Source organism: the organism of the source record quoted next, unplaced genomic scaffold (assembly GCF_019419815.1).
Source record: "Pyrus x bretschneideri cultivar Hongxiangsu unplaced genomic scaffold, Pyrus_bretschneideri_v1 Contig47, whole genome shotgun sequence".
Lineage (NCBI taxonomy): Eukaryota > Viridiplantae > Streptophyta > Magnoliopsida > Rosales > Rosaceae > Pyrus > Pyrus x bretschneideri.
Window position 1 is genome coordinate 1,646,611 of NW_025999784.1, and position 10,775 is coordinate 1,657,385.

Sequence of the window (10,775 nt, forward strand, 5' to 3'; positions counted from 1 at the left end):
ATCTCCTACCACCCAAAGCTAGCTAAAAAGGGTCAAGCAGTTGCAGATTTCATTGCCGAATTCACTTATCCCGTTGACATTTCTCCTACACATGAGGTAGCGGCTTCATCACCCCTGGAAATCCGAAAGGTAGAACCAACACTCCCAGTATGGACTTTATATGTTGATGGCTCATCCAACCAACAGGGTTGTGGAGCAGGACTAGTCCTGACTACCCCTGACAAAGTGGCAATGGAGTATGCTCTTCGCTTCAAATTCAAGGCATCAAACAATGAAGCCGAGTATGAGACCCTTTTAGCAGGCTTACGTTTGGCCAAACACCTTGGAGTTAAACAAATTAATATCTTCAGTGACTCCCAATTGGTGGTTAACCAGGTCACGAACAACTTTGATGCTAAGGATAACTTCATGGCAGCGTATCTTGCGCAAACGTAGCTTTTGCTCGAGCACTTCCACTACCAGATCACCCAAGTCCCTCGAGCGGCAAGCAGTCATGCAGACGCTTTGGCTCGCCTTGCCTCAACAGTGGAAGACAAGATTGGGAGAAAAATTCATGTCGAATTGTTGGCAACACCAAGCACCATGGTCATAGAAGTGTGCAACTTGCAACAGGGGGATAGCTAGATCGCCCCAATTTATAAATTCCTTGTTCATGGCACTCTCCTAAATGATAAAGTCCAAGCTAAACAAATTCGATACAAGTTTACTCGCTACCTGATCATTAATGACCAACTCTACAAGCGAGGTTTTAACCTACCATACTTACGGTGCCTCACACATGCGAAAGCGAAAATTGTCCTTCGAGAAATACATGAAGGAGTCTGCGGAGATCATGCTGGATCTCGATCCCTAGCACACAAGGCTTTTCGTCAAGGATATTACTGACCAACACTCCACCAAGATGCCATCAGAATATCCCGCTCATGTGATAAATGTCAACGCTACGCAACTATTCATCACGCCCCTCTCGAGCCTCTTACTCATATGATCAGCCATTGGCCCTTCGCCCAATGGGGACTTGATTTGATAGGCCCAATGCATGCGGGAAAGGGCAAGGTCCGCTATGCAATCGTTGCAGTTGACTACTTCACAAAGTGGGTCGAAGTAAAACCCTTGGCAACCATTACTGAGGCAAAAATAGAAGACTTCGTATGGAAGAACATCCTTTGCAGATTTGGCATTCCTAATGCGATAATCACGGACAATGGGCGATAGTTCGACATCAAGAAGTTCAAGATGTTCTGTTCTAAGTTCAACATCAACTTATGTTTTGCCTCCCCAGCTCATCCCCAGTCTAAAGAACAAGTTGAGGCCATCAACAAAATAATCAAGCGCACTTTGAAAACCAGCCTGGACAAGGCTAAAGGTTGTTGGCCAGAATTCGTACCCCAAGTTCTTTGGTCATACCGCACTTCATATCGGACTTCAACAGGAGAAATTCCATTCTCACTTGCCTTTGGTACAGAAGCTGTTGTCCCAGATGAGCTTGAGCAAGCAACGTTCCGAGTCCAGAACTACATGCAAAGTGAAAATGACAAACAACTCACCCTCAACTTGGATCTAGTCGAGGAACACAGAAACCAAGCTCACTTGAGGAATGTCGCCTACAAGCAGCGCATCTCCAACTACTATGACCCAAGAGTCAAACCTCACTCTTTCAAAGTAGGGGACTGGGTATTGAAGAAAAGACTACTCTGCGACAGAGTCCCGAGTGAAGGCACGCTTAGCCCAAATTGGGATAGACCGTTTGAAGTTATTGGCATCAGTCGCCCTGGTTCCTACAAGCTGAGGAGCTCCGATGGCAAAACCCTTGGTCATCCATGGAATGCTGATCACTTGAAGTACTATTACAAGTAGACTCACACTGTACAAGCGTTGAGCTACGGCCATTCGGCATCCTATATAATGAAGGCCATTTGGCATCAATTCAATAAAGAGGTGATTTAGGCAACTTGGTCTTAACTCCTTTACATCCCTATCACTGAAATGCTCAGGTTTAAAGCTTCAACACCAATGCTTGCAACATGAAATAAAGTCTATATATATGTCAACATGACTTATATCCAAACAAGAGATCTATTCAAACATAACCAAACATTCATCAATGATAGTACAAATACTTAGCAAATAACATCAAAGTGCACAGTACAAGGTTGCAAACATACACAAACAAAAAACCCTCAGCCTTATAACATGGCACATGCCAGACAAACAATAAACTAGTACATCCAGAGTACATGACACATGCCACACAAACAACAAACTAGTATATTTAAAATACATGCAGAAAAAAAAGGCACTATGAGTCATCCTCATATGAGGTCGAACCCCTGACAATATCACTCTGCGTTTTAACCGCATCGCCATCGCCACCATCCTCGGTATCTCCAGAACCATCCTCACTCTCCTAAGACTGCTCACCGACACTAGCCTTATTATCAGAGTCATCCTCGTTACTAGGATCAACTGCAAGGACGAATGCTTCACCTCTTTGTCGGTACTTATCCATCTCATCACGATACTTTTGGATAATGCTTCAATTATCGTAACGCTCAAGGACGGCCATCCATTTCCTTTTCTCAAAATTAGCCGCCCGGATGCAGTGAGGTTTAAAAGCATCTTGAAAGGCCTGGGAACCTAAGAACTCCTGCACGGTAGCTTCCCTTTCAGTTGGGATACTCTTCTTTAGCTCAGAAACTTCAACCAAGGCATTATCCAACTCCCCTTTCACCTTGGAAACTTCGAGGATAGTAGTCTCCAACTGTTTCTTAGTCCCCTCCAGTTGTTTCTTGAGCCTTACGTTCTCACCATTTCACCTCTTCAAACTCTCAAAGTGTTGATCTTTGAGGCGAATGGCCTTAACCAAAGCTTTGCTCGTTTTTCTAGCATCATTCACAAGCTGGTTATTCTCTTTAAACTTTGCCTTGTACCGCTCGACCTCTCGTAATCTGTCATCGTACTCAGTCATGACCTACATGACAAGATGATCGTCACTACCAGGAAAAAGAGGGAAGAAAATAAAGAAATAACAGAATAACACTTACATAAGAAGATAGCCTCATCATCCAGTCACGATCTGATTCATTTTCATCTAGCGGCTCGCCAAGCTTGTCAACAGTGGATCAACGTCCTGCCAAGCAATTATTGACATACCTGCATGGCAACCTTCAAATCCTTCCAATGGATGCTGCCAACCTCTTCCTTATACTTCCTCTTATGGCTGGAGCTAAGGTCACCTTCTTGGTCAGTGAACTTCATGATTGGAGCAAAGATAGGCTCAATGGTAGGAAGAGGAGGCAACAGTCATCTTTCTTCCCCTGCAACTATGGCAGCAGCACACCTGATAGCCTCAGCTTCAGCTCTTTTTGAGGTAGTAATCTTGAGGACCTTCTCTTGCAACTTAGGTCTAGGGGCTGGCCTCACTCGGTGTTTATGAGCTCCCATGTGAAACAAAATGTCATCTACGGGAACTAACATGGGTGTTTTCCCTTTCTTGGTGCTAATCCCCCCTTTCTTGCTCACTTTCTCCACTAAACAAGAAAAATCAAAGTAAAGAATGCAACTTTGTAAAATAAGGAGAGGGTGAAACGAAGGATACAACTTACTTGCTCGTCTCTGGCACTCCGACACTAAGGGTTGGAAACCGTACTTTCGAAACAAAGGTCGTAGCTTGCCCAAATGTCTATCCTCCTTAGGCACCCTTAACACCTTCTTTACATCAGCCAATTCCCATCCAGACAATTTGATGTTGCCTCGAGTTACTGCATGAAGGAAAATGTTAGACGCAAGAAGAAACTACAACAAATAGCAAACAATGCGAACAATGGATACTTTACAACCTACAGTCTGGAAGTGAGTAAGAACACGTCGCTCAGGCGTGACACCCCTAACATGCTCCCAATCATCATAAAGAAAGCACCAACGATTTTTCCAAGTGCAGTACGCCTTTTTCTTACCAAAGACAATACGCTCTCTCTCACTCCGACATGCACACTCTGCATATCCTGGGCATGCTTTCATTGGGCGCATCTTATAACAGTAGCACCACTGATGGAATAAAGGCTCACCTAACCCATATTCCATCCAAATAATATAAAACCTGATCAAGGTATCCCAAAAACCAGGATTGAGTTGCCCAGGTGCATATCCAATGAAAGATAGCATCCGTTGCAACCAAGGGTGCAAAGGCAACTTCACCCTTAAGGTCAATAATATTTGAGTATAGAACATGACATGACACTTGGACGGTTCAGAGGGCAATTCTTCATGATGTACCAAACGCATTCCTACACTGCGGGGGATACTACATGACTGCCTTAGAGCTTCAAGATGCCTTTCGCTATCTAACAAGTTTTTCTCTAAAAGGTCCGCTGTGAACTCAGAGCGAAATATGGGTATGGTGTCAAAAACAACCCCCTCACCCACTGACATGAAGGAGGAAGAACCAATATTGGCTAAAGTTTGACAATTGCGAAAATCATCCAACGTTTCTTTGGTACAAGACTCCAACAAAGGCCCTGAAGACTCCAACATTGCAAGCTCAAACCTAGAGCTAGAGCTAGGGGAGCCCTCATCACTAGGACTTCCAGACTCTGACATCTACAACAAACAGAAACAAACTATATCACTACATGAAATATCGAAACATAAGGAAGTTCCTAGGGCATGAAGAAAAAGCTCAACCAGTTCATCATGTTCATAAACAAATACATGAACACTTAAACAATTCAACCAGAATGAAAGCATGTGATCGAGTGGAGAAGATTACCAACCTGAAGATGATGCAAAGCAATGCCGGAATCCCTCTCAACTAGAGAACACTCTATCTTCTAAAATTACTACAAAATAAGCAAATGAAGACAAGTTCAAGAGTGAAGACTTATCCTGCTTATATAAGTTCAACAAGACCAAACAAATTCAAAATTCAAATTCAAACCATGAGAAAGTCCCACATGGAAAGTCTTCAAATCTCCACAAGCTAGGGAATTTTAAACTTCAAATTTTCTGTTCCCCCCATTCTCCAAAAAAAAAAAAAAAAAAAGGAACGCAACAACTTCATCAATGGAAGACAACTACAATTCTCAAAAGCTTCACAAACTCTTGATCAAGATAGTGTGAAGCAAAATAAATTTATGGTGCCAACAAAAGCTTCAACAAGAGAAGGGCAACAACAAATGTCAAAAGCCTCACACACTCTTGATCAAGATAGTGTGAAGCAAAATAAATTTATGGTGCCAACAAAAGCTTCAACAAGAGAAGGGCAACAACAAATATCAAAAGCCTCACACACTCTTGATCAAGATAGTGTGAAGCAAAATCAATTTATGATGCCAACAAAAGCTTCAACAAGTGAAGGGCAACTACAATTCTCAAAAGCTTCACACACTCTTGATCAAGATAGTGTGAAGCAAAATCAATTTATGATGCCCAACAAAGCTTCAACACAAAAGCTTCACTTACAAAGTTTAAACATCAAACAAAGCTTCATCAATAGAGAGCAACTACAATTCTCAAAAGCTTCACACACTCTTGATCAAGATAGTGTGAAGCAAAATCAATTTATGGTGCCCAACAAAGCTTCAACACAAAAGCTTCACCTACAAATCTTCAACACCAAAGTTTCACTACAAAGGTTCAACTCTCAACTACAAAGCTTCAACACAAAAGCTTCAACACGCTTCAACACCAAAGTTTCACCTACAAAGGTTCAACTCTCAACTACAAAGCTTCAACACAAAAGCTTCAACACCAAAGTTTCACTACAAAGGTTCAACTCTCAACTACAAAGCTTCAATACAAAAGCTTCACCTACAAAGCTTCAACACAAAAGCTTTAACACTATAACTTCACCTACAAAACTTCAACTACAAAGCTTCAACACAAAAACTTCAATACTAAAGTTTCACCTACAAAGGTTCAACTCTCAACTACAAAGCTTCAACACCAAACCTTCACCTACAAAGGTTCAACTCTCAACTACAAAGCTTCAACACAAAAGCTTCAACACCAAAGCTTCAATACAAAAGTTTCAACACAAAAGCTTCACCTACAAAGCCTCAACACAAAAGCTTCACCTACAAAGCCTCAACACAAAAGCTTCAACACCAAAGCTTCACCTACAAAGCTTCAATACAAAAACTTCACCTACAAAACTTCAACATCAAAGCTTCACCCATTAAAAAATAAAAAATTAAATTAAATTAAAATAAATTTAAAAAAAAAATCAAAAATTCAAAAAATAACAAATAAAAAATAAAATTTCAAAAATTCAAAAAAAAAAAAAAAAAAAAAAGAAAAAAAAAAAGAAAGAAATGAACCTAGACCTCCCCTTCTTTGGGCCTAACAACTTTTATACCAAATATATATGAATGAGGAGTTTTGGACAACCACTTAGAAAGGAAAATGGTGAAGTTTTGTTTGGAAAATTGCCTACTAGCAAGACACCTCTCTCGTCAACTTCCTCGACCGGAGACTTGGGGGACTCCTACCATATACCACTACACCTTGATACTCAAAAATTTCACGACTACTCAATGCCTTGGATTTTTCAAGTCCACAACCGAGAAGTTTTCCTCACTCAAGAAATTAAGGGAGCACTACTTCAACCCACAAGGTCCACCCACGACGTTTCAACATGCAAACTTCAACAAAATAAAAAATTCAAAGAACTTAGTGAAGGATACCTTAGTGTATCTAACACAACACGTTGAATGAAGTAAAGCTTATTTATTGATATATTTGATAAATTACAAATACGTGCATGCACATGAATCAAAACAAACAAACAGGAGGGCGCCTTCACAAAGGCTGCTCAGGAGAAGTCTCAACACTCAGCAAAGCCCCAGAAATGGGAGGCACCGGAGGGTGATTATTTAGAGCCTTAGTACTGGGCAGAACCCCAGAAAGAGGAGGCACCAGAGGTTGATCATTTGGAGCTTCAGTATGTGGTACAGCCCCAGAGGACGAAGCCAATAAATGTCTTTCAAACAAACTCACAAACCTCTGATGATCATTTAAAATCTGACCATCGGATTCCTGTAACTGGTCAAGCTTTCTCTTCATGGTTGTAGCATAGCTATGTGCGAGCATGTGCAACTGTCTATTCTCGTGCTTAAGCCCTATGATCTCTTGTTTGAGACTTATCACTTCAGTCGCCAACGATTCAACTTGGCGAGTTCGAGCAAATAGACGTTGGGCCATATTAGACACAGAACTTGCACATTGAACATTGAAAGCCAGAGAATCCTTAACAGCCAACTCATCAGACTGTTTGGAAAGTAGTCTATTATCTTTGAGAGTAAGAAGATTCTTGGCCACCACCGCAGCGGTCATATCATTCTTCATCACAGAGCCCCCAATAGTAAGGGGACCAGTAGGAGATAAGAAGGATGGGCGTCATATGTTATCTTGAGGAAACATGGCTACCTCTTCTACAACATTCAAGTCCAAACGACGGTCAGAGGGGCCAGACATTCTCAGAAAAGATGAAGAAAAAAATGAAGTACAGTAAGTTTCAGAAGTACGAAGATAAGGGAAAAAATTCCTACAAGCAATAACTTTCAGAACGGACTCCTTGAACTTAATTGGTGCTCCTATAAAAGAAAGAGCCAGATCTTCAATAGGGCTGCTTGTTCAAAAATCGAAGAGGCACCACTCTCCAAATTTCGAGAAGCGGATTTCCTGAGTTAAAATTTATTAGTAATCTCCACACGCGACATCAGTTCCTAGGATACCAAGGACAACTTTGCCAAAGAACTCTGACAAAGTTAAGACAGGTAAATGTTGAAGGCCCAGTTACCCTACTATTCCCCACAAGGATAAAAGAATAGCACTACTGCTTGATTATTGGAAAATCCTTATGTGTGTCAACCTCTATGCTCCGTGGCAAAGCAGACTTGCAAAAATGCCCAACCTTTCTTCACATCTGAGAAAACACTCCCAACAGGATTACTTGCCCAGAAATCGAAGAGGCACCGCTCTCCGAATCTCAAGAACCATATCCCCAACAAGATTGCCTGCTCAGAAATCGAAGAGGCACCGCTCCCCGAACTTCGAGAAGTCGGATTTCATTGGATAAAATTTGTCTACAATTCTCACACGCAACATCAGCTTTCTGGATACCACAGGCCACTTTTTCAAAGTGCTCTGACAAAGTTAAAACACGTAAACCTTGCAGCGACCACTACATTGCTTTGACCGAGAAGGGTAAAGGAACAGCATTACCACTCGCTGTTGGGACAATTCCTATATATGTCGACCTTCATCCTCCACAGCCAGGCAGACCTGCCAAACAAAAAAAATGCTCAACCCTTCCCCACATCTGAAATGACACTCCCAATCTAGCCTCTCGAAATACTCCGTTTTCTTCTCCTTCGATAATACCCATGCCAACCAGCCACATCAGAGCAAGAATATCTCATATCATCAGGGTTGAAAGCAAGAGTATCCCATATCATGCTTTTTCCCTGTCTTTTCCTTTGCCCTTGCTCTTACCTACAGGACAATGAGAAAGAATGCAATCAGTCGGAACCTGAAATCAAACTTCTGATCTAGAACTGATTGCCCGGAACCTTTGCCTGGTCGCTTGCCTAGCATTGCTCTCGAGTACTCATCCTCAACTATTGTCAGGGTCATGAATTCCTTCGGCAAATACCTCAGAACAGTTGGTACGATATTGGCTCTTTACACTGAAGCTACCAAGCATGGATGAGTCACTGAGAAGTAGTGCTCTGAATGACCATTTAAATGCAAAGGTTGCGCACCATTTTTGCTATACAAAAGATTGAAGCAGAACGTTCAACGGCGAGCTAGAACAGATCACTACAGCACGACGCCCTTTCTTGTGGAACCGCACAATCCAGACGGAAGAGTCTAAGTCAAATCCAAGCTCGGCATCATTGCTCTAATTGAAGAGATCGAGAAGCCTCAATAGTCTTTTGCTAGCATCGTCGTCGAAGAACAAAGTTTCGCCATACCACACCTACTACTTTGTCAAACAACAAAAGTATCCCATATCATCAGGATCGAACATACTCCAAGTTTGACGGACTTGTTTTAACCCTCAAATTCTGGAGTCGGCTCGCTCCTTTGGGGGAAACCAGAAAACCCTCCAACCCACTTCAAGAATACACATGTGGAAAGTCAAGTACAAGAGTACCTCATATCATCTCTTCTCCCTGTTTCTTCTCTTTATCCTTATTGTTGAATGAGAGACAGGGAGAATGAGTACAATCAGCCGGAACCCAAGATCAACCTACCGATCTGAGACTGATTGCTTGGAACCTTGATTGCTTACCTTGTCTGTCACCTCCTTCGGCAGATCTCATCGCTTAGAGACTTGGGGGACTCCTACTATATGGTTTGTATCGCACTTGACCAAACCTGAAACTACAAGTAAGCTTCAAATGAAAATGATACATTACCTTGTGCGTCAACGCCAACCAAAGATACCACTCCTGGATGAAGGAACAGTACTTCCAAGAGAATATGCCACATCTACTTATAGGACAGAGAAGGGAAGTGAAGGCGACACCACACTTCGGTATTTGGAAGTTTCGTGATTACTCAATGGCTTGGATCTTGCAAGTCCCCAATCGAGGAGCTTCCCTCACTCGAGAACTTAGGGAAACACTGTTTGTACCATACTTGACCAATCCCGAAACTACTAAGCACCGATCAACAGCATACCGTCAAGGACCCAAAAGACTTTTCCTCCAACCAGGAGGCCAATCACAACACGACACATGTCGGTATCAGAGGCCAATCACGACGCAACACGTGTCGATATCAGAGGCCAATCACAACACGACACGTGTCAATGTCAAAACAAAGCTAGAAACTCTCTTCTATAAAATGGGATTATTCTCCCACAATAATCCCTAATGTCATTTGTACTAAACTATTCACTAGAACTCACTAAAAGAGAGCTTGAACCTATGTATTTGTGTAAACCCTTCACAACTAATGAGAACTCCTCTACTCCGTAGACGTAGCCAATCTGGGTGAACCACGTACATCTTGTGTTATTTGTTTCCCTGTCTCTATTCATTTACATATTTATCCACACTAATGACCAGAGCAATCTAGCGAAGGTCATAAACTTCATACTTTCTGTTGTACCAAAGTCCTCGCCAATTTTGTGCATCAACATATTTGAATGACAAGATGATATTATTTTATGGCTTACTTGTGTAACATGTCATGTGAAGTCACTATTACATATATAGTTTTCTTTGTAGCAAGCGATTAGACTTCTATGTGTATCTTTTCGACTCTTCCGATTATATTATTCTATGACTTACTCGTATAACTATCAAAGTATATGACCCTACGAAGCTACGACTATGTCACATGAAACGTTATATATAGCTCTCTTTGTAGCAAGCAACTAGACTTCACTTGTATCTTTTTTACTCATCCGATTATATTATTTTATGGCTTACTTGTACAACTGTCAAAGTAAACAACCCTGCAACTTGTGCCAATAACAAATAACGTTACTCGTATCATATTTATTGACTTTACAACTTGATTTGTGAATAATGCGGTCGTGAACAAATAAATCTTCCACAGTGACAAGTCAAAATAGTATTATCAATTCACGCATAACCTATGTTTAAAATATTAATATACAAATCTAGATATATTAAATATCAATATCGATATTGATAATAAAAATATCGACCGTATTGAATAAATTTTATCACACCGTAATAGTCGCACCAAAAAGTTTCAAAACCGCCAGTAAAATGACAGCCACTAAACACAAATTTCAA

General features: G+C 41.3%; 1 pseudogene; it reads right to left on the reverse strand.

Moving 5' to 3' along the window:
• Nucleotides 1–6,798: 6,798 nt before the first annotated feature.
• LOC125469883 lies at nt 6,799–7,473 on the reverse strand (annotated as a pseudogene).
• Between the last annotated feature and the right edge of the window lie 3,302 nt (nt 7,474–10,775).